This window comes from Sapajus apella, unplaced genomic scaffold, assembly GCF_009761245.1.
Source record: "Sapajus apella isolate SASKATOON/1434 unplaced genomic scaffold, GSC_monkey_1.0 scaffold16, whole genome shotgun sequence".
Lineage (NCBI taxonomy): Eukaryota > Metazoa > Chordata > Mammalia > Primates > Cebidae > Sapajus > Sapajus apella.
In genome coordinates, this window is record NW_022436956.1 from 6,294,305 (window position 1) to 6,319,629 (window position 25,325).

Here is a 25,325-nt window from a genome sequence, read left to right on the forward strand (position 1 = left end):
GTTGGTCTCAAACTCCTGGCTTCAAGTGATCCTCCTGTCTCAGCCTCCCACCTTTGCCCAGTTTTTAATTGGATTATTTATGTTTTTGTTACTGAGTTATAAATGTTCCTCCTATATACTAGAGACAAATTTTTTACCAGATAATAATGATTTACAAATATTTTACCTACTTCGTGGTTTGTCTTTTGTTTTCTTCATAATATCCATTGAAGTATACAAGTTTTTTATTTTGACATTTCTTTTATCATTTATGCTTTTCATTCCTTATTTAAGAAGACTGGCTAATCCACAATCATGAAGATTTACTCTTGGGTTTTCTTCTGAGAGGTTTATGGTTTTAGATGTTAAATATTAATCTATGACCCATTTTTTAAAGTTAATTTCTGTGTATAGTGATGAGGCAGGGGTTTAACTTTATAAGGTTATCCAATTGTTCTAATACTGTGTTGAAAAGATTATTTTTTCCGGTTGAATTATCTTGATACCCTTGGAAAATCACTTGACCCCAGACACAGTTGACCCTAGGTTCTGAACATCCGGTTCTCTTCCAGTGATCTATATGTCTTTTCTTATGCCAGTACTACCCTCTTTTGATTACTATTGTTTGGTAGTAAGTTTTGCAGTCAGGCAGTATAAGTCTTCTACCTTATTCTTCTTTTTAAGGGTTGATTTGGCTTTTCTGGGTCCCTTGCAATTCCATATGGCTTTAGAATCAGCTTGTCAGTTTCTACAGTAGGATGGAATTCTGATAGAGAATATACTGAATCTGTGGATCAACTTATTATTATTAATGATATTATTAATGATATTAAGCCTTCCAATCCCTGAACCTAGGATGTTTTTCCATTTATTTAAATATTCTTTTGTATTTTTAATCTCTTTTTTTTTTTTTAAGAGACAGGGTCTTGCTCTGTTGCCCAGGCTGGAGTGTGATGGTGTGACTGTAGTTCACAACTCCTCAAACTTTCAAGGCATCTTTCTACCTCAGCCTCCTGAGTAGCTAGGACTGCTAGCATGTGCCACTGTGCCAGGCTAGTTTTTTAGTTTTTTGTAGCAATGTCTCACTATGTCGTGTGGGCTGTTCCTGAACTGCTGGCCAGCTTTAAGTGATCCTCCTGCATGAGCCTCCAAAAGTGCTGGGATTATAGACATGAGCCAATAGGCCCAGCCAATTTAGACGTTCTTTAATTTATTTCAGTATTTCGTAATTTTCATAGTAAGTTTTACATATCTTTTGTTGAATTTCTTTATAAATATTCAATTCTTTTTGATGCTATTGTACAGGGAATTTCAAAATTTAATTTTCTTATTGTTCATGGCAAGTCCATAGGAATATAATTTTTTTATGTTGATATTATTTCTTGAAGCCTTGTTGAAACGTTTCTTAGTTCTAATGGTTTTGTAATGGATTCCTTGCGATTTTCTATGTACAAGATTATGTCATCCACAGTAGCAACTTTTTACTTCTTCCCTTCCAATCTGGATGCCTTTTTATTTTTCTTGCCCAGTTGTCCTTGTGAGAACCTCTTAATACAATGTTGCATATAAATCTCAAGTGCAAGCATCCGTGTCTTGTTCCTAATCTTAGGGGAATGCATCTAGTCTTTTACCGTTAAGTAAGATGTTAGCTGTGGGAGTTTCATAGGTGTCCTTTATCAAGGTTGAGAAAGTTCCCTTCTGTGTTTTGTGTGTTAAGTGTTCATAAAAAGGGTGTAGGAATTTTTCCAAAGGCTTGTATTCATATATTGAGATTATTATGGGTTTTTGTGGTCATTATTTTTAAGTTACTAAAATTCAGCATCAAACATATATTTTGATTTCTTGCACATTATTTTTATCCATCTTTCTGTGGTGTAAGCTTAACTTAGGTTAGTTATTATGTCTCATCTGATAGTGTTGACTCAGATGTACTATAAACTATGTTTTTAAAACGTAGCATAATATTGGCATTAAAATAAACTGTATCAATCAAGTATTTTCTCATGTTTTGAATGGAGAAGTGACACTTCAAATAGGGATAACCTCCAGAACTATGTAGCATTGGGGAAGTTAATCAGTTATTGATAGTTCTAGAAAATAGGTTTATATTTGTAGACCGGCATTGCATTGTTGTTTCTAAATTATTAATGATCAAAAAAAACCTAGCATACCTTCAAAAGCTAATATTTTGTCTTTTGTCAGCAGCATTACAGAGTTGGCATAAGGCAATGTGCTTTTTTTTTCTTTCTTTTCTTTTCTTTTTTTTTTTTTTTGAGACAGTCTTGCTCTGTTGCCCAGGCTGGAGTGCAGTGGTGTGATCCTGGCTCACTGCAACATCCGCCTCCTGGGTTCAAGTGATTCGCCTGTCTCTGCCTCCCAAGTAGCTGGGATTACAGGCGCATGACACCACACCCACTTAATTTTTGTATTTTTAGTAGAGATGGGGTTTCATCATGTTGGCCAGGCTGATCTCAAACTCCTGACCTCAAGTGATCTGACCACTTTGGCCTCCCAAAGTGCTGGGATTACAGGCATGAGCCACTGCACCTGGCCAGTATGTGCATTCTTAATACATTTTGAAAAGTATGACATAAATTCTGTCAGCCTCGGGCTTGTTTCACACTTTAAAACTGTCTTTGCCTACGGTATAAACAACTTGAATGTTCTATTTATTTTTAACATTGCCATCTGTCACTGTTAGATGCCAAGTCTTAAACATACTGCTATAGTTTGAGACTGAAAATTTAAAGTTCTCTATATTACACAACAAGGGTAACATAGGAAAAATTTTATCTTTGAATTTGTTCTTAAATATTCTTAATATGTTTAATTATTTGTGTATACAGAAATAAAATTAGTCACCATGTCCTGACCAAGATAGAAAGTATCCATGGTACCTTAGGAAAAAGAAGGTAAGAGCTTGAGAGAGAGACAGAAGAGGAAACAAAAAGATGGAAGCTTGTCTGTAAGAAATTGTCATTTTGTTCAGTCACCATAGGGCATGATATGGTGGAAGGTGAGGTCGAGGTGGGGAAAAGTGGAAGGTAAAGCACATGTTTTTCTTTGTGTTTATTTTTCTTAGAAGTCACTGAGGAGCTATTTATTGATACCTTTCTTTAAGTTTTTATGTTAATAGCTATTCTCTCTAAAGATATTTCTTTTTTCCAATTCTCTTTCTCCTCTCCTTTACACATCAGTTACATTATTTGATATTGTCTCACAGATCTTGGACTCTGTTCTTTCTTTTTTTTTTTTTTTTAAACTCTTTTTTCTTTTTTTCTTTTTTGTTTTTTTTGAGGCAATCTCGCACTGTCGCCCAGGCTGTAGTGCAGTGGCACAATCTCCTGTTTTCTTTTTCTCTCTTTTTTTTGTTTTCAGTTTGGATAATTTGTTGTTCTATCATTAAGCTCAGTGATTCTTCACTCTGCTACGTGTAGTCAGTCTTCTCTTAAGCCCCCTAACAAGTTCTTCAGTTCTCATTTTTTTTCTTTTCTAGCATAAAACTAGATGGTCTTTTAAAAATAATTCCTATGCTGGAATTCCCCATCTTTCACATCATCCACCTTTTCCACCAGAAAGAAAGAAAGAGGAGGGGTAAGGGATAGAAGTGAGAAGAGGGAAAGAGTGGGAGAAATGGAAAATAAAGAAGAAAAGTAGAGATTATTTTTGAGGCATTAACATCTAGAAATAAAAGACTAGTGATTTAGACAACCTTCCCTCTGAGGACAGTTAAAAATTTTTAACAGAGATATAAAAATACATTTTTGAAGCATTAGCGAGTTAATAAAACTGTAAGCAATTATTGTGCTAAGATGAAACAGAAGGAAATCTGGAGAGTGACCCCAGCATATGGGGACATTATTCCCCTAGGATACCTGCTGGTGGAGTGGAGGTCGTCATAGGGCTAGGGGAACAAAAATTGGAGGTCAGAACTCATTAAGACAGAGCTGCTGAAAAATGCCCAAGCTTTGAGTTGGAATTTTTGTAGAAATTAATGACTGATTCTAAAATGTATATGGAAATACAGAGCCAAGAATACCCAAGACAATTTAGAAGAATAAAAATGTGGGAAACTTACTGTAATAGATGTTGAAGATATATTGTGAAAGCTTCACTAAGACATTGGTATAGATGTACAGATAGACCAATAGATCAATGGAACAGAGCAGAGTCCAGAAACAAACCCATGTTTGTATAGATAATAGATACTTGATTTATGACAGAGGTGGCATTGCAGGACAGTTTCAAAAGAACAATCATTTGAGTAAAGAGTACTGTGTCAACTGGACATCTGAATATAAAAAAAGAGAAGCCTGACCGTTTTTTAACCCCATACACAAAAATCCATCCCAGGAGAATTACAAATCTGTGTGTGAAAGATGAAACAATAAAACTTTAAAAGATAATACTATAGAATATCTTTATGACCTTGGGTCAGACATAAAGTATTAATTATAACTGAAAAGCTTAATAAGTAAACAATTAAAAGGAAGAACTTTATCATAATATGCCATTAAGATAGTGAAAGGGCATATTACACTGTGGGAAGATATTTGCAGAATGCGTACCTGACAAAGGACTTCTAAAGAATCTTTAGGGAAATGTAGATTGAAGCCTTATTGACTCTTCAGTACATACTCACCAGAATAATTAAAAAAAATTTTTTTTTGAGATATTGTCTTGCTCTGTCACCAGGCTGGAGTGCAGTGGCACAATCTTGGGTCACTGCAATCTCTGCCTCCCAGGTTCAAGCAATTCTTCTGCCTCAGCCTCTCGAGTAGCTGGGATTACAGGCACATGCCACCATGCCCAGCTAATTTTTTGTATTTTAGTAGAGACGGGGTTTCACCATGTTGGCCAGGATGGTCTCGATATCCTGACCTCATGATCTGTCCGCCTCAGTCTCTCAGAGTGCTAGGATTACAGTTGTGAGTCACCATGCCAGGCCTGAATAATTAAAATTTAAGTGTGACAATATCTAAGGTTGGCAGGGATATAAATTAATAGGAATTCTCATATACTGATGGTGGAAATAAAATTTGAGACAATCATTGTCTGGCATTATCTATTGAAGTTGATACACATATACCCTGTAACCCAGCAGTTCCACTTTTAGATGTATATAGAGATTCATGTACACAGACTAAGATATGTGTAGGAATGTTCATAGCAGCTTCATTTCCATTTGTTAAAAACTGGCAAAACTCATGGCTGTATACATGATGGAATGAATAAATGAAGGTATATACAATAAATTCCTCTATACCAATAAAAATGTTGAGTTAAAACTATTTGCAACATGATTGACTCTCTCAAAAAGTAGTATTAAAAGTCCTGATATACACACTATCAAGTTTTATATAGACATATGCAGAGTTCAAAATCCTAAGAGTTCAAGATTGCTCTGTGGTATCAGACCTTAGGATAGCAGCTACCTTTGAAGAGGAAAGAGGAAATCAGTGATTGGGATGGGCAGAAGAGAGAATTCTGGAGTACTGCTAATACTCTGTTGATCCAGGTAGCAAATATACAGAAATGTCATGATGTTGAACATCTTTTTGTGTGCTTATTGCCCATTGCATATTTTCTCTGAATTAATGCCTATTTAAGTCTCTTGCCATTTTTGAATTGGTCACTTTGCATTTTTAAAAAATTTTGCTCCCATCCAGATGAATGTTCTTTGCAGCATTGCTTTAATACAGAAATGTTGGAAATCATATTTTCAAAAATACTCTTGGTCCTTTGGTACTGTAAAATACTTTGCAACCACCAGAAAGAAAGAAGTAGAGGCCTGTATACTAAGCCAGTGAATTTTTTCTCCGTTGTATTATTAAATGAAAAGACAAATTACACAACAGTAAAATATCATTGTAAATTCTTAAAAAGAGGATCTAGAAGGCTATATACCTAACTGAAAAGGGGAATGGAATTATGGAGACGGTAAGAAACGTTTCAATTTTTCTCCATTTGCTTCTGTATTATTTAATTTTTTCATAATAGAAATGGGATCGTTTCCCTGGCCCCTTCATAGGACTCGCAGGTGAGTAGGTACAGAGGCTAAGATGAGCACTTCTGGGCAACCAGTAGAAGCAGTACTGTGTGCAGGCCCACGGCAGTGTCTAGGAGTTGCCCATGACCCCTGGAGCCCCAGAGGGAATATGTTACAGTGTGCTCTTCTAGCTTTGTGGTCCGTGGATAGCTTAAGTGTTAATTCAGTGGACAGTCAGTGTGACAGCCTCTTGCACCTGTATCCAAGTCCTTGTCTGGTGTTCAGGAAGAATCAGGACATGAATTGAAGGGTGGTAAATGTGGAGGATTTTATTGAGCCATAGAAGTGGCTCTCAGAAGAATGGGGAGCTGGAAAGGGGATGGAGTGAGAAGGTGGTCTTTCCCTGGAGTTTGGCCGTCCCTGGCTGAACACTTCTCCAAAGTCCTGATGTCAGGCTATCCCTCTGAAGTCAGGCTGTTTCCTTTGAACCTCTGGCTGCTTCTTTCCTTCTCTGCACCTCTACCACTCTGCTGGTAGGGCCTGGGGTTTTTATGGGCGCAGGATGGGGGGTGGGGCAGGCCAAGGTGGTTTTGAAAAAGGCAACAATTGAGGGGGAAAACAGGAATGTATGTTCTCACTTTGGGCTGTGGGTCCAGGCCTGAGGGTGTAGCCCTTGCCAGAGACCACCCTCTTCTACCCAGTATTTCCCTTTCTCCTGTCCCTATCACAATGAGCATGTATTATTTTCTAAAATATGAAGAAATAGATTGTAATCTCCTGTTAACTCTATTCTGTCCAAATAGGTAATTTCCAAGATCCTTCTTAATGCATCCACCCCATAAAATGGATACTTGTGACACTAGATTTAATGCAGATGTTTAATTTATATACCTGTGTGAAAAGCAGCAGGGTTAAAGGGACAAAAGCTCAGGCAACCTTGAGTTTAATCCCTAGGCCACAAAGTGAAGCAAGATTATTATTTCAAAGATTAGGGTTAAGGTACTTAAGACCCCTGGATACTTAATAAATGGCAACTGTTATTTATTGATTTATGTTTATTTACTATGTTATTTAAATTTGTGAGTGTCAGAAACTAGATTTAATTTATATACTTATTTAAATACTATTTATTGATATAAATCTATATGCCTAGATATCACAGTTGTGTTATTTCTATTCTTGTGTTTCTGTAAATACCTGCAACTGGGTAATTTATAAAGAAAATAGGTTTAATTGGCTCACAGTTTTGCAGACTGTACAGGAAACATGACACTTGCATCTGCTCGGCTTCTGGGAAGGCCTCAGGGAGCTTTTACTTATAGTGGAAAGCGAAGTGGGAGCAGGCACTTCACGGCAGGAGTAGGAGCAAGAGAGTGGTAGAGAGTGCCACATACTTATACAACCAGATCTCACAAGTATTCACCAAGCAAGGACAACTGTAAGCCATGAGGGATCTGCCCCCATGACCAAAACAACTCCCACCAGCCCCCCACTTCCTGCAGCATTGGGGATTACTATTGAACATGAGATTTGGGTGGGGACAAATATCTTAACTATATCATAGTACATGACTGAAACAAATTAATTACAATAATTTTCACAGAACCATGGTGGGGGAAGGAGCTTCTTTGGATGGTCTAAGAATTTGCATCACAAATTTGTGTCTTCTTGAAGATAACTTTTTCTTTTGGTTAACAGATACACATTAAAGCTGAGGCTTTGATTTGTTTTGTTTGTTTGTTTGTTTGTTTTTTCCGTTTAAGACTAGTCAAGCGCATGTGTGAGAAGACAGGAAAGAGTAGAACAGGGAAGTAGATCTGTAACTTACATGGGTACAATCAATTGGAATAACTCAGTACCTTTGGAAGAGTCAGGCGTTCACTTTGAGAGAAGATGTAGTGATTAAATATCTCTGATGTAATCCTTATATTTATTTAAGAAATTTAGTAGGTAGCAAGTCAGCCTGGATTTGTAGGATAGTTTTGAAATTAAAAAAAAAAAATTTGTAGTTTGTAGGAAACCGGTCCTCTAGTATCTTGCCTTTTATGTTATTTTACTTAAAGTTGTACCTAATTACAGTTGTTTTGTTTTAAATTTTCACTTGCTTGCTCCTGGATTGTTTCTGTTTTCTCTCTTTTTTCAGTTTCCAATATTTTTTGCTCTTTTGTAGCCATGTTTCTTTGCATGTCACTTTAGTAAGAGATAACCACACATTTAAAGATCAACTAAAAGAGGTCCAGGTTTTTATTTATTCTATTTGGAGTATTGCACTGAATATGCTTCCCATTGAACAAATGCTTAAATGTTTCAGAATCAGATTATTAAAATCCCTACCCTAGGAGGCACTGATATAAAAGTCAAAGGAGTACTAAAATGCTAGAGTGCTTTGGGAAGCTTTCTCACCGAATGCATTGCATATGATAGATCAAGGTAATATTTTCTCACTTTTGAGAGGATCAGGGAAAAATATTTTCTGTATCAGGGAAAAACAGAAAAGTTATAATACTGTGTATTTATAAAGTGCTTTAGGGTTTATTGATATTTATGTTTCCATTGTTTAAATTGGACTTGAATCTGAGCACAACCTGTGAGGTTCTAGGGATAGGGAATGTATTTCCATCTCTCCTCTCCCTACCCTTTTTTAACCAGTGGAGCAACTGGAGGCTTAAGACACTTGCATAAGGCTTCACAACTAGGATTTACCGAAATCTCCTGACACCGCATAGTTATCACAACCAGCACTTACATAGTCCTGACTGTGTGCCAGACACTGTGCCACACACTTGGTTTGAATTAACTAACTTGTGTTCAATTAGTTAATTCAAAACCCAGATTCTGCCCACTATAGAACATTGAATAGATGTAAAGACTTTTCTGTGTCAAAACAAAAATATAATTTTTTTGCTTTTATTACAATAGGGGTAAATAAAATATATTTGCATTTTTATAAGGCTTATATAAACAGAACAGAAATTAGGGCAAAAGATGGGCTAAATTGGGGATAAAGAGAATTGCTTATAGGAACCTACTTAATTTGCTAGTTTTGTTTTCAGTCATCATCCTTCCTAATGCCACTTTAATTTAAAAAATCTTTTAATTTTTCCTTTCCATGCATAAAACATATCTCCAAATGTTATTATATTGTAGCGTTTCTAGCCATTCTCCCTTTCCATTTTCCTAGTATAGTATTTCTCCCTGTATACTTGACTGGAATCTGCTTGTGTTTTCTGAACATGGCACGTGGTTTCTTAGCTTTCACTTTGCTTCTGCTGTTCCTGCAGCCTGAAATACCTTCCCCATTTTGACCAGTTGAAATTCTCCTTGTATTTCAAGACTCAGGCCAGAATCCACTTCTTCCATGAAAGCTTCCCTGACCCTCCTCTCCCTAATCCCATCTCCTGTCTACCACCAGTGCAAATTTCATAGTAGTTATTTCACATATTCACTAAGTTGCACTTTCTTCACAAGTAGCACGTATGTCATTCATCTTTGTCTCTCCCCCAGGCTATGCAAATTTCATAGTAGTTATTTCACATATTCACTAAATTGCACTTTCTTCACAAGTAGCACATATGTCATTCATCTTTGTCTCTTCCCCAGGCTATGTGAGCAGTGGTTACACAGCTAATGCCTGCTGAATTAATCTATCCTAATATTTACTACCAAATTAAAATTTTAGAGTACAACTTTCATCATGTAACTCTTATCTTGAGAAATTCTGGGTGACTTCCTCCTTCTATGCCAGAATTAAATACAAAGTTTTTAGTGTAGACTGTAAGGTGTTTCACAAATTGTAGAGCTAACTTATCTTTGTTGCCATTTTTTCCCCTATTTCCTACCCATATTCAGCTTCACTAATGTGTTTCCTTACTCTCCTCCCAAGATTCTCCGGGCTTCCTTCTTCCTCGGCCTGTGACTGACTTACCATTTTTTGGTGTGAAGATTCCCTAGGCCACTCTTTGACAAACTTGAATTTACATTCAGTTCACCTGAGAGCACATTGATTTCTCTCATTTTGAGTTTGATACTTCACTTTCTATGTATCTTTTTTCTCCGCCTACATGGTTTTGCTTGTTGAGAAATGTATTTTATAGTAATTTGCATCTTTTATATGGTTGCTCCTAAACAGTTCTTGATTGCTAATTATAACATGAACAGTTTTCATTATTAGTAACCAAAAGTGTTTTCTAAACCCCATATGCCCTTTAGTCAGTGCTGGGAGTAGCCCCCTAATCAGTGTTTTTCTTGCCCCAAGTAAAGAGGCTTTTCTACTTTCGGCCATTTTCAATTTTCATTCATTCATTGATCAAGAATTTATTGAGTGCATACTAAGTGCTATGGCTAAACCAGTGAACACACCAGACAGAAATTCCTCCATTTTGATGTTTGTATTCACATGTGACAAGAAGGAGAGAGGTAAATAAATAAGTAAACTGTATTGTACGACAGATAAGTGCTATGAAGAGAAATAAAGCTGAGAAAGGGGTACCAAGACTAGGAAATGCTGGGATGTGGCTCATGTGGGATTATAATTTTCAAGGGAGGGGAGGGTGGTCCAGGAAGGGCTCATTAGAAGGCTACTTTTGAACAAAGACCTGAAGGAGATGAGGAGGGGAGATCTGCATGTATCTGGAGGAAGAGCTTTCCAAGGACAGAACAACAATTGTAATGATACCAAGTGGAATGTGTGTCAGGCTTGGTAAAGGGTCAGCAGAAAGGCCAGGTTGGCTAGAGCAGTGGGTGAAGAGATGAGATGAGGTCAAGAGAGGAGAGGGATCAGATCTTCTCTGGGGCCTGGGTGCCACTGTAGGGGTTTTGGCTTTTGTATAGAATTAGTTGGTAGGCAGTGGAAGATTTTGAGCAGATTTTGTTTGGTTGAATTTATCTTGTTAAAAGGATCACTTTCCTTGCCATGTCAAGAGGAAAGGCAGAGATAGATAGAAGAAGAGGGGCTAGCAGTGACTGTTAGAATGAGCCAGGTGAGAGATGATGGTGACTTAGATCAGTATGGTAGCTATGCAAGTGGTGAGAAGTGATCTGCTTTTAGATATATTTTGGCCATGGAGCTGGCAGAATTTGCAGACATACTGTGAAGTGATTGAATCATTCAGGTAATTTTTATGGTAGAATGATTGGAATGGAGCTATTGCCTTTCCAGTGGTTTTTCTTGTTGCTTCTCCCACCCATGCAGATACATTCTAGTCCTTCATAGGGGGATAGCCAGCAAACATTTTGTTAAATATGAGAGAAAGTGACCTCTCCTACACAGTCACTAGATGACACAGCATCTTTTCAGTCAGTTATAATTTTTATTTTGAAATAATTCATCTCAGAGGAAGTTGCAAAATAGTACAGAGAGATCCCCTGGACTCATCGCTCAACTTCTCCCAGTTGGAACATGTAGTAGTATATTATCAAAACCAGGAAACAACATAGTTACAGCATGGTTAACTAGATGCAGACTGTACTCCAAATTCACCAGCTTTTACAGCACTCCATTTTCTTACCATGTATTTTTATATGGCATTAGAGTACAGTTTTTTAGATGACAATTATTGTCATTAATTATGTAAATCTCCCACACACAGGCAAATAATTGTGGAATATAGTTACTTCTATCAATGTTTATATGTTAAATAATATATAACATATTTATAATATGTTAAGCAATACATAACATATTAAATAATATGTTATAGATAAATGATAAAATAACCTAATTGCATATATTACAAACATATAAACATCTATGTTTATGTGTTATGTAATACATGGGCTTATGGATTGTTTTGAGTATTCCCAAATGGCTTTTCTACAGTAAAAATAATGTACTTTCTTTTTTCTCACTCTCTTCCCTCATCCCTCCTTCTCTCCTTTCTCTCCTTTCTTCCTCTCTCTCTTTTCTCTTTCTCCTGCCCTCCCTTGCTGTCTTTAGTATTAAGGAAGACGTTAGGAGGGAGGGTTGTTTTTCATTTAAAATTAAAGAAAAGAAGAGTGGCTTTGCCTTCTACATTGAGTAAATTTTAAGAGCCTTGTTTCCTATTCAACTAAATTCATAAATCCACAGATGTTCCATTGGTAACAATTAACATGTTTTGGTCCTGCCATATATTAAAATTCTCTATGGTCTTTCTTATTTTAAAATCACATAAATTCATTGTTATTTTTGTTTTGTTTTGTTTTGTTTTTTTGAGATGTAGTCTTGCTCTGTCACCCAGGCTGGAGTTCAGTGGCATGATCTCGGCTCACTGCAGCCTTTGCCTCTTGCCTCCTGAGTAGCTGGGATTACAGGTGTGCGCACCATGCCTGGCTAATTTTTGTATTTTTAGTAGATACAGGATTTCACCTTGTTGGTCAGGCTGGTCTTGAACTCCTGACCTTGTGATCCGCATGCCTTGACCTCCCAAAGTGCTGAGATTACAGGCATGAGCCACCGTGCCTGGACAATTCACTGCCCCCCCGTGTGTGTGTGTGTGTGTGTGTGTGTGTGTGTGTGTGTGTGTGTACTACCATTTATCAACAATGTTATATTCAGAACTATGTTCAAAGAGGAAGGAAAGAATAAATTCAGTCAACAGCAGAAGATTTTGGCATGGTGCGTGATAAATATTCCTTGGTTATGTCATCTCTTGCCAATTACTATTATTGGACCTTGGCAAATTGCTTAATCTCTCTGCCTTAGTTTTCTCATCTATAAGTTGGAATAATAATAGAACTGCCTTTAAAAAATTAGGATAAATAATGTTTTTAAATACTTAGGATTGTGTCTGCCACACAGTAAGTGCTATAACATTATTTTGTAAATTAAAAATATCTGAGGGTAGAATTGATATTAATATTAGAAAAAAGTCATTGGAACAGAAAATGTGCCAATACTTCTAATTCATTTGCTTCTTCAGGAAATAAATAATCGGGTTAACACAGTTCAGTACTATTATTTAGTAGAAGTATTGAATCTCTTCATTATTTATATTGCATTTATGCAAATGACTAGTAAAGAATCTTAAAAGCTTTAAAAAGTCACAAATTGAGATTGAATGCCAATTTGATAATAGTTGTCAAAGAGTTTCACTTTTGCTAATGAATGTTTTTGGTAGAGGAAAAGAAGTGCCTTGGGGCTCCATGGATGAAGGAGAGTTACATATGTAACATCTGTTCACTGTATGAAGGAGAAGGTTATATTTGGGACAACTTGTTTAATTCTGGATTTCTCATTCTGAAGAAACCTTTTTTACTTTTTTCTCTAATAATTGCATAAGAGATTGTCTTACAGTTTTTCACACAGTGACTGTATAAGTTGATACTTTAAAAAATGTGTTGGTGGAATAACAATCTTAACTCAGTATCAGCAAAGATACTAAAAGATTTGTTTCCTCAGCATGTCTTGTTGCTTTAGTGATTCAGCCTTTTACTGGCAGCACTACCTAGTTGATCAATTACTTTTCTTATTTTAATGGAGCCTAAAGTTCCATCATTTTTATTGGATACACTGTCTCTTACCTACTCAGCAAACAACTGAATAGCAATTAACTTTTTAAAAGAGAAAAGACATAATTTAATAGCAATTTCATACGGTTGTTTTCTGAGCAGGAAGTGCTCACCTGTTTGGTGTTGATGGGTGGAGCTCTTCTCGGGAAGCCTGTTCTGCAAGTGTGAGTTTAGGCTGGGGCGTTTCTGTGGTGTTGCAAAGCAGTATGTGCTGAGAGAGGAGGATTAAGCTCCCGGAGGCAGAGCTCTCCCACACACTTGCTGGCTTGCTGGGCTCCACGGACTGGACTGAAAACAGGACCAAGAAAAGTGCTGCTGCAGGGGGTCCTGAAAACAGCTGGAACCTGGCCATGATGTGGGACCTGACTTGGAGTTAGCCTGCGGTGGTGAGGTCGGAACCAGTGTGATTACGATTTATTTTCTACGCTCCTGTATGGAATGCAGAGCTGTTGTATCCTAATGAATCTACTGCTAAATACAGCCATTTGGAATAATTTTAAATACTGATACTAAAATTTGTACAAGAGGTAAGGAGATCTTAATCAGTCATTTAAATATTTGACTCAAACATTCAGAATATTTCACTGAAACTGTTTTTAGATTATATTTGGGCACATGTTACCTTGGTTGCTCTTAGTTGAATGGTTAATTATCTAGAAATCTAGCAGTTGAACATTAGTATTTTTCATGTTTGTAGAGAGGTGATTCTTTTTGAAGTAGGCTTTGCTGATTGTACAATACAGATGTTATTTTCCCAGTCGGTTTCAGGAAATACCTTTTTTTCTCCTGGTTCCAATCAGCTTATGTCTTGTTTTCTATACATGAGGATAATATAACAAAAGTTTTTATGATTAAAACAACCTACCTTTATTTCTTAAGCAGCCAGCTTATATCATTTTTTAATTTTTTTCCTGGTGAGTTAATGATATTTCAATTATTGATTAATAGAAATGAGCAGTGCTAATATACTTCAAAGAGTTTGGTAGACTGTATAAAGAGGCTCCTCAAGTTTGCATAAGGAAGTAACCCTTCTGGCCTTTTGCCTTCAAGTATGGTGCTTCCCCCTCACCTCGTTGCTATTGGTAAGGATAACCATCTCTATCCATAAAATATTTTGTATTACATCTTAGAGATTTTGCCACTAAGGTGGTATTCTATAAGTATTTGGTGCTTCTTTAGACTTTGGTGATAAATGCCTTTCATTAAAATAACATGGAGGCCAGAATTTTCTCTGAATCACAAATCAGCCCTATTAAGAAGTTGAACATTTTTCTTTCCAGGATTGCTGCACTAATGCTTAAATGATACCATTTTTTTTGTTTCAAAACCATAAATGGAGGAATTTCAGAATTTAGAGCCCTTTTTCATAGTCAGCTTTTTAAAAAAAATCATCTATTGCTCTTATGATAATGGTTTGAACTATAATTTCTTTTTTTTTAAAAAAAGAATGCTGTATGGCATTCAGTGGAAGAGATCAGAAATCTAAAATGTCTTAAGTTTATATTTAAGAAAATTATAGGAGGAAGGACTAAAAAGTGATGCCATGTTAGTGTGTACCCCCTTGAGTGTTCTTAGTCCTGAATCTAGGATAGATAGCCATATTTCATGTTCTGGAAGGCTGAGTCAGTTTTCTGGTTAGTCCTATACCACAGGGGATTCTTAAAGTTTTCAGATCAAATGTAACAAGAAATTGTGGTAGTAATAATAGCTCCTATTTATTGACACAGAATTAAATGCTTGGTACATGCATTTCATGTAAGCATCATAGTAATCTTAGTGAGAGCTACTGTTAGGGCCATTTCCATTGCGAGTTAAAGAATTGAGACTTAAATAGGTAATTTGCTCAAGATCTTGCAATTGGAAAGTGATTAGGGACTGAATTAAAACCCTTTGGTCTGTTTCTTTAACAAGACTTCATTGTCAGTTTTATACTCACCAACTTTAGAACCTTTCCCTTCTACTTCCTGCAAAACAAAACAAAACCCACAAAACAAACAAAAACCACCTATGACAGTATCAAAGTTCCACACCAAACTTCATAGCATAATAAAGTGCAAAGGACTATGTGACATTAAAGTACATATTATTACATTTTATTCTAATAAAAATTTATCTCAAAAGAGTTCTTACATGATTAAAATTAAGGTTCTAAGTTTTTCGATTTCTAGAACTAATGTATATTCTGGTACTCCTGTTACCTTTGATGTACCTGAATTCCTAAGAATATGTGTTTGTTATATTTAATTTTGTAAGAATACACAAACAGATGTCCTCCTGAAATAGTACTAGCTTTTAAGCTTCTTATCAAATAGTACTAGTTCATCCTAGAAAAATAAGAGCCCAGACAATTTAAAATTTCTTAGCAGATTTTAAAATCTATGATCTATATATAATATCCCATTCCAATGTTAAAATACTTTAAGTGTCAGGAATTTATATCTACTTCATGTTTCCTCCTGCTCCCGCTTCTGGTAAAATGTAAGTCTTCCTTTTGTTCTGTTTTTAGAAGTGAAATTAGTCATAATCTCTTATATAATAACTGAGGTGGTAAACTCAGCAAGTTAAAAATACTTCTTTCTTTGATTTTATACCAAAGTCAGAAACAGAACCAATCACATTTATTGTTTTAAATTTGTAATTTAAATTTAAAAAAAAATTAGTATCACTTTTTGCAGGAAAAAGGTATAGCTTATATCAGCCCAAAATCATGTAATCTAAATTTGAGCCTTCTTTGATATTTATAACTGAAATCTGTAGCTTCTAGAAAAGTCAATGTATAATGTAGATAATAGTCTTAACTGTGTGTCCATTTTCCCATGGGAACTATGATTTTTAAAGGTCTAGCATGAGCAGGTTCTATTTTATAACAGTTTTTGTGCTCCTCTAGGACGGGCAGCAGTGTAGTGTTGGTTTGGTTTCATCTTTAACCCTGGAGAAGAGATACAGTATTATACAAATATCCCAAAATTTTAGTTAACCATTGGCATGCCATTCAACATGAGTTGTGCTGGATATTCTGAAGAAGCAGTTTGTGGTCCATTTTTTGTTTCTCTTTTTCTCAGTGAATTGTTCTTACCTCTTCTTTGTCTAAAAGATTCTTTTCTAAAATCTACTACAGATTTATTTTCTAGATCCCTTAATGTTATTTATTTGCATTCCAGTCAGTAATGCCTTTTGAAATGGCTCCTTTCTCTCATAATTAGATGGAACCCTGTTTGACTTATATAACTGTTAGTAGTTTCGCATTTTTCAGTCAAGAGCCATTACTAGCAGTGCTGTTTTAAATGTAGTCTTGCATGTATATGACTTTCTCAGATACCTGGTTTTACTCTTTTGAGGTTGGAATGTCCACTTAATTCCTGATCCGGTTCTAGATGTCTTTTCTGTGACAGCCTCTTAAAGCTGTTACATGCATCAGTTAAAGAACTGTGTTTTTTGTGTTTTTTCCTTTCACTTCCAAAATTGTTTATGATACATTGATCAAAGGGGATTCTGCACTTTCGTACTCTACAACAGCTTTGCAGTACATTAAAATTCAGGACTCAGTTTATCTAAAGAATATTTTTGACATATACTTGGGATGGGGTGGGGAATGAAGCCCAATGCTGAACACTGGTTACATTCCTGATTTTAAAAAGTGCTTCCTAGAGAGACTAGAATTTTGCTTTGTGAGCATCAACCTGATAGATTATACGTTTTCAGAAGTTCAGAATCTACAGATGATATTTACCTTAGTTTTCTTTTACTTTAGTAAACTCTTGTAACATACGTCAAAATTAATTTTTATAAAGTATATGGCATTTTCTAGTTAAAAGAGCATTATAAGTGACTATCGTACTATTGACCAAGGACTTGCAAGCAAATAAAGAAGTGAACAACAGTGTACCATACGGCATGACCAGCAACTATGAATGTCCTTAACAATTAAAGGTAGTACAAGCATCAAGTCTGGGAAATAGTTATAAGCATGTTATGTAAGGACCCCTTATTACTACTAAGATTCGTGGAACTAAATAATTAAAATTAATTTAAAAAGTGTTAAACCCTAATAAGCTCCATAACCTTTAACAGTGATTTTTTATCTTAAATTTTTATACCAGCCTTTTCCAAGATGATTTAGAGAGCCTAATTTTTTTTTTTTTTTTTGACAAGGCTCTCCAATGATGTTTTAAACGATGTCCTTTTTCCTGATAAATTTCCCTAAACTAAGGGTATGTTTCATAGATTGTAGAGCTTTGTATGCTATTCAGACTTCACACATTCTCAGAGTACTTTATGATTTCTCAGGTATTGTCATTAAAATTTAGAATTATATTGCCTGATTAAACTTCTCTTTGTTCATATTATTAATCTGAGGTATAAACTGGTTAATTTCCTTTTCTAAAATCTTATAGTGAGTTATTGGCAGAATCAGAATTAAAACCGTATCTCCACATTCTTGGTCTGGTACTTTTTCACTAGCACATGCCTTAGCCAATAATGGCACGATTGGATGGATGACCTTAATTAGGCTATATGTCTTAGTATTGGAGAAGAAAAAAAAAGCTTTCGATTACTAGGTCATTGGTTCAAGGATGTACTGTTAAATCTTCAAAGAAGATTGCTAACATTTTATGCTTACTACATGTTTTTACCGTATATACAACTATGTATTTAGCTATTATAGGATATTATCAAGTAAGTTAAAGAAAATGAATTGAAATATGAATAATAAATTATCTTGATAATTAGAACTAGATACATAGAAGGGAAGAAATGAATAGAGTTTCATTATTCCGATAACTCATTATATTTAAGTTATTACATAGAATGTAATGGGAGATGATTAGAATTTATTTAATATACCTGTTTCTTTTAATTTCAGCTTTTAAGGAGGTGATTCTGATGATTAGAGACTTGGTTATATTTTGAATGTAAATCATTTTTAGTGTGATGTTAACACAAACAGATTAAATTAGTTAATACATGTAAAGCACTGGCACACAGTAATATAGTAAGCACTCAATAATCATCTATAAAATAATTATTGTTATGATATTACTGTAGTGTGTAGATTTTCCTTCGGTTTTTGTTGACTGTCTGGTTTAGGATTTACCTTTTTCTTCATACTGCCTTTGTAGGACTGGGAGCAGGTCAGTGGGTGGTGCCAGAGAGAGGACAGATGTATAGCAAAATAGACCAGGAGATTTACAGAGATAAGAATAGTCAGTGACAGAATTTCTTCAGCACGTCCTTACTCCATCAAACCAAAACTTACTGGGTTTCATTTGTAAGAAACTCCTTTACTCTGACTTGACTGATATTTTTTGTAAAACTGGAAAAATACATCATCAAAGTTATTCACGTGTATTTTTAGTTATTGGCTTAAAGAATTTCTTTTGTATCGTTAGTCACATTGATATGAAAACATTATTTATATTAAAGCCTTTTTATCTTATAAAAAGGAAAAGGTTCAAAAAGGTATATTTTTCTTTTCTTTTTTTTTTTTTGTTTTTTGAGACAGAGTCTTGCTCCAAGCTGGAGTGCAGTGGTGCAATCTCAGCTCACTGCAATCTCCACCTCCTGGGTTCACGCAGTTTCTCCAATAATACTTCTAATATTTCTATGTTATTGGAAAAAGTTTTTGTTCAGTTTCTTTAATATTTACATTGTATATTGAAGTCTTGCTCAAGTATCTACAAATTTTTATGTAAAATATTTATAGAGTTATTACTCTAGTAATCACAGATTACTTTGAATCCAGTTATTTGTAAATAAAAGCTTTGTTGATTAAGCTTAAACTAATTTAACTGATATAATCAAGGGTATAGACTAAGTAAGATTTATATCACATATTTCCCAACATGAATGCTAACTAAGCTTTTTCAGAAACTTTCTCAGTTGCCTAAAGATTCTATCAGGTTATGTAACAATGCTTGCTAAAGATAAGTTTATTCTTACAAATCTTGGCAATATCCCTTTTAATAAACTTGAAAATACTAAGCACACAGTTCACTTCAACTATTTACATTAGACTGTAAATGTAAATCGACGCCATTTTTTTGCTGCGATTTAAGGCATTTGCTGATGCCTGTTGTAGTTTTTCCATTCTTTGTCTGTGCTTTCACCCAATACAGTTCTTCTGTGCTTGTCTTCCTTTGCTAGAAGTTCACTTTGAATATGTTTGCAGTATTACATTTATTACAGTTGCTAAGACAGAACTTTGCCCTGACTTAAGGCTTTTATTTTTTTAAATTGCCACTTGCCTTTTCAAGTCTGTTACACTGGTTTATATCACTGCAAAGGAAACAAGGGGAATAGGAGTATAAAAGTTTTAAAAATATGAAAGCATAAAAGCAAGCCTGCTGCATGTTCTGCACATGTATCCCAGAACTTAAAGTATAATTAAAAGTAAATAAATAAATAATGAATAAAGTCAGAAGCAAGGAAAAAAGTAGTTACAAATTTAGTGTACCTCATTCAAAACTTAAACAAGACAAACTAAAATATCAACTTAATAGATGGAAAGAAAGCATTTGATAAAGGTCAATACTTGTTCCTTTTATATGTCTTAGCAATTAGGAATAGTTAATTTCTTTATATTTAAGGTTTCTACCCAAAAAACCTAAGTGAATTTTATTCTTTTTTTTTCCCCATTTATTTATTTTATTGCATTTTAGGTTTTGGGTGAATTTTATTCTTAATGGTGAAACATAAGAAATAATCTACTTAAAGTCAGGAACAAGATAAGCATTTATTGGAGGTCCAGTGAAGATAGACAAAAAGAATTAAAAGGATTGGAAGGGAAGAATCAAACCTGTGTTATTTGCAGATTTATAAATCTAGATGATTCTACAGTCAAATTTTAAGAAATGATAAGAGACTAGCAAGGTTGCTGAATAAAGGATAAATAATACAAAAACAACAATAGCACACTTTTCAGTTTTTCTGTCTAACACTAAGTGCTTTATAATTTTAACTCATTTAATTCTCACAACAGTGCTTTTGATTAGTTATTTAAAAAAAAATTTTCTTAAATTTTATTTTACTTCAAGTTCAGGAGCATATATGCAGCTCTTGCAGAATTGTTACGTAGGTATACACATACCATGGTGGTTTACTGCTTCCATCCCCCCATCACCTACATTAGGTATTTCTCCTAACGTTATCCCTCCCCAACCTCCCCACCCCCTACTATCCCTCCCCTAGCCCCCCAACCCCCAACAGACTCCAGTGTGTGTGATGTTCTCCTCCCTGTGTCCATGTGTTCTCATTATTCAACACCCACTTATGAGTCAGAACATGCAGTTTTTCGTTTTCTATTCTTGCATCATTTTGCTGAGAATGATGGTTTTCGGATTCATACATGTCCCTGCAAAGGACATTAACTCATCCGTTTTTATGGCTGCATAGTATTCCATGGTGTATATGTGCCACATTTTTTTAATCCAGTCTATCTTTGATGGACATTTGGGTTGGTTCCAGGTCTTTGCTATTGTAAACAGTGTCACAGTGAACATACATGTGCATGTGTCTTTATAATAGGTTGATTTGTAATCCTTTGGGTATATACCCAGTAATAGGATTGCTGGGTCAAATGGTGTTTCTATTTCTACATCCTTGAGAAATTGCCACACTGTCTTCCACAATGGTTGAACTAATTTACACTCCCACCAACAGTGTAAAAGTGTTCCTATTTCTTCACATCCTCTCCAGCATCTGTAGTCTCCAGATTTTTTAATGATCACCATTCTAACTGGCGTGAGATGGTATCTCAATGTGGTTTTGATTTGCATTTCTCTTATGACCAGTGATGATGAGCATTTTTTCATGTTTGTTGGCCACATAAATGTCTTATTTTGAAAAGTGTCTGTTCATATCTTTGCCCACTTTTTGATGGGGTCGTTTTTTTTTTTTTTTCTTGTATATTTGTTTTAGTTCTTTGTAGATTCTGGATATTAGCCCTTTGTCAGATGGGTGGCTTGCAAAAATTTTTTCCCATTCTGTTGATTGCTGGTTCACTCTAAGGATTGTTTCTTTTGCTGCGTTGAATCTCTTAAGTTAATTAGATCCCATTTGTCTATTTTGACTTTGTTGCCATTGCTTTTGATGTTTTAATCATGAAGTCCTTGCCTATGCCTGTGCCTGAATGGTATTGCCTAGGTTTTCTTTTAGGGTTTTTATGGTATTAGGTCTTATTTTTAAATCTTCAATCCATCTAGAGTTTATTTTTGTATAAAGTGTAAGTAACGGGTCTAGTTTCAGCTTTCTGCATATGGCTAGCCAATTTTCTCAACACCATTTATTAAACAGGGAATCCTTTCCTTGTTGCTTGTTTTTGACTGGTTTGTCAAAGATCAGATGGTTGCAGATGTATGGCATTACTTCCGAGGCCTCTGTTCTGTTCCATTGGTCTTTATCTCTGTTTTGGTACCAGTACCATGCTGTTTTGGTACCAGTACCATGCTGTTTTGATTACTGTAGGCTTGTAGTATAGTTTAAAGTCACATAGCATGATGCCTCCAGTTTTGTTCTTTTTGCTTAGGATTATTTTGCCTATGTGGGCTCTTTTTTTGTTCCATATGAAGTTTAAGGTGTTCTTTTCCAGTTCTGTGAAGATGGCCATTGGGAGTTTGATGGGGATAGCATTGATCTATAAATTACTTTGGGCAGTTGGCCATTTTCACAATATTGATTCTTCCTAACCATGAGTATGGAATGTTTTTCCATCTGTTTGTGTCCTCTTGAGTAGTTATTACTTTAAACATTTTCATAGATGAAGAAAATGAAGTATTGATAATTTTAATAATTGTCCACAGTCATACTGTTAGGAGCTGCAGAGGCAAGATTGGAATCCCAGAGGTCTACCCTTTACAGCCATGCTAATTGGATTTCTGTACACCAATAATAAATTATTAGAAAATGTAATTTAGAAAACATAATTTTATAATATCAAAAAAGTCATTAAGTTCCTACAACTATCCATAACAAAAGTTTGTAAGACTTTTATGAAAAGAAATTAGAAAAATTTATTGGGGGACATAATAGAATTGTAAATAAGTGGAGAGATCCATTATGTTCGTGGAAAAGAAGTCTCAATGTCATAAAGAAGTCTATCCTCCTCCAAAATAATCTATAATTCAATGCAGCTTCAGTGAGATTCCAGAAATGTTTTTTCTCTTTCTAATTTGACAAGCTGATTCTAAAATTAGTGTGAAATGGGAAAGGGCTAAAAATAAGGCAGTTATAGAAAATAATAATATATGAAGGGACTCATCTTTCCAGTTATTAAGACTTAGAAATTAAGAAAGTAAGATATTGATGGAGAGAGAGAGAGAACTGAGAGAAATGAGAGAACTCAGAAACAGACCTCTTACATGCTATGTACATTTTTCACATAAGACAGAATCAATCGGCCAGGTATGATGGCTCATGCCTGTAATCCCAGAAATTTGGGAGGCCAAGGCGGGTGGATCAGAGATCAAGAGATCAAAACCATCCTGGCCAACATGGTAAAACCCCGTCTTTACTAAAAAATACAAAAATTAGCTGGGCATGGTGGCGTGCACCTGTAGTCCCAGCTACTCGAGAGGCTGGAGAATTGCTTGAACCTGGGAGGCGAAGATTGCAGTGAGCCGAGATTGTGCCACTGCACTCAAGCCTGGTGGCAGAGTGAGACTCTGTCTCAAAAAAAAAAAACAATCAATCTTAAAATTCAGTGGTGAAAGTATTATTCAATCAAATGTGACAGAATAGTTGGTTATCCATATGGAAAATAGTATCTCTCCCTAAAAAACATGAAAAAGCAAAAGTTTTAGAAGAAATAGGACAATATATTTATGACTTGTAAGGAAAATATCTTAAAGTACAGAATGATTTCTGTACCTAAAGACATTTTAAAATTATTATATAATAAAAGATAAGCCATAGACTTAGAGTCAGTCTTTATAATATGTAAATGATTCATTTCTAGATTATGTGAAGAATTCTTATTCATCAGTAAGAAAAAGACAAAAAAAATGGGCAAGGTTATGAACAGTTATTTCGTTGAAGAAGAAAACTGAATGGCCATACAAAACATATGAAAACAATGCCTATTCTGATTAACAGTCTTAAAAATTCATATTAAAGTGACATATAATTTCAGAAATTTGACAGAACTAAGTAGAACAAAGATATGAAGAATAAGAACTGAAAAATACATCTAATTAGGGTGTATATTGGTAAATCATTTTAGAGAATATTGAAATATGGTTGAAAAGTAGCATATTCTGCAACCCAACAAGTTTCCTTCTAAACATGAGTGCCAGAGAAGTCCTGTCACTTGTGCCAGATTATACAGTGCAGTCATGATTGTAAGAACAAACACTTGTAAACTCTGAATGACAGCAGGAGAATGGAAAAATAAGTTGTGGTGTGTACTTATAAGTGAATATTGTAATATAGCTTAAATGAATATACTGAGTCACAAGTGCCATAGATAAATCTCAAAATACACAGTTTTGCAGAAAGTTTGTTATCAGATGATTCCATTTCTGAATTTGAAAAACATGCAAAATGACAATATTGTTTATGACTACATACGCTTGTAGTTATAGTAGAAAGACATGGATGGAAATGATAAATGATAAATTCCAGATACAGATTCTTTCTAGGAGAGTAGGATTGCAGAGAGAGTAGCTTCAGCTGTATTTGTCATACTTAAAGGAAAATAAATATAAGGAAATAATGTAGCGCAATGTTAAAATTTTAAAAATCTACATGAGGGGTACATGGATATTTATCATATTATTCTCTTAAATATTTCTGTATAGTCAAAGTATTGAGCAATTTTAAAAAGTAAGTATATTGACAGTTGGGCTCCAATACTTTCTATCAGTTCCTTAGCTCTTGATTTTCTAGGGCAATCATACTCCATGCCTATGTCTTCTGGTCATGTTTTTCAGTTAGTCTGTCCTGAAATGGGTCTCTAGAGACTTACGTGAATACAAAGCTAATTAAGCATTAAGCCAGTAGCCTTTTAAATAATAGTCAGGTTAAAAGTAGGTATAATACAATAGGAGTTTTGTTTCAGGACTTTTTTTTTTCAATTCTTAAAGTTTATTTGTTATATTTTCTATTGAAGAATAGAATTTTCAGAACATTTTTAATTCATTAAATGGATTTGATAGTTGTCTAGAGAAAAAAGTCTGTCTTTGTATTCATTAGTGTGAATAGATATATTTGTCATACTTTAAAAGCAGTTTATGGAATTTTAAATTAAAATTCAAATATTTTAATATTTGTTTCACATAAAGTATTTTAAAGTATGCAGCAGAGACTGAGAATGATCGAATTTGGGAGATTATAAAAGAACCTTAAATATTATGTAGGCTAGTTGCCTGTATTTGTATTCTCCTCGCTTAAATTGCTACCAAATGATTATCTAAGCTATGTTTGGGAACTTCCAATAAAAGACACGATATTGTATATGATGTGTAAAAATCCACTGGACGTGTTAAACATTACACTTATACTTTATTATACCTTTGGTTTAATCAGAACAATCTGCACAAGTATTATATATTCCCACCACTACATTCTAATTTTGTCTGCTTGATGTTATGAATTTACTACCTTTCCTAAAACTTTATGTATATAATAAAATAAACTTAATGCTGAGGCCATTATCTTGGGACAAACCATATTCCTATACCCCCTCCGAAATTAATCCAAGCCCAAATTTGTCTTTACGTCAGTCTAGACGATTTCTAGGAACCAATTTCAAGAACTTTAGTTTAGAGAAAGTATTATGAGACAGAAAGAATTTGTTGGAATTGCTAGGAAAGTATTATACTGGTGTAATTAAACACCACTGCCCTGCCTCCCCATGCCAAGATTCACTACAGCT

The 25,325-nt window shown here is 34.9% G+C and overlaps 1 protein-coding gene across 7 annotated transcripts in view; it reads left to right on the top strand.

Moving 5' to 3' along the window:
- ARHGAP32 (Rho GTPase activating protein 32) overlaps nt 1–25,325 on the top strand; it is a 312,493-nt gene that overhangs the window by 236,482 nt on the left and 50,686 nt on the right. Inside the window, exon 1 of one of the 7 annotated variants that reach the window (XM_032285002.1) lies at nt 12,482–13,983. The exons of the other annotated variants lie outside the window; for them this stretch is intronic. The gene's annotated coding sequence lies outside the window, so the exon portion shown is untranslated. Of the gene's footprint in view, nt 1–12,481; nt 13,984–25,325 lie in introns of those variants that run through there. 7 annotated transcript variants of the gene reach the window in all.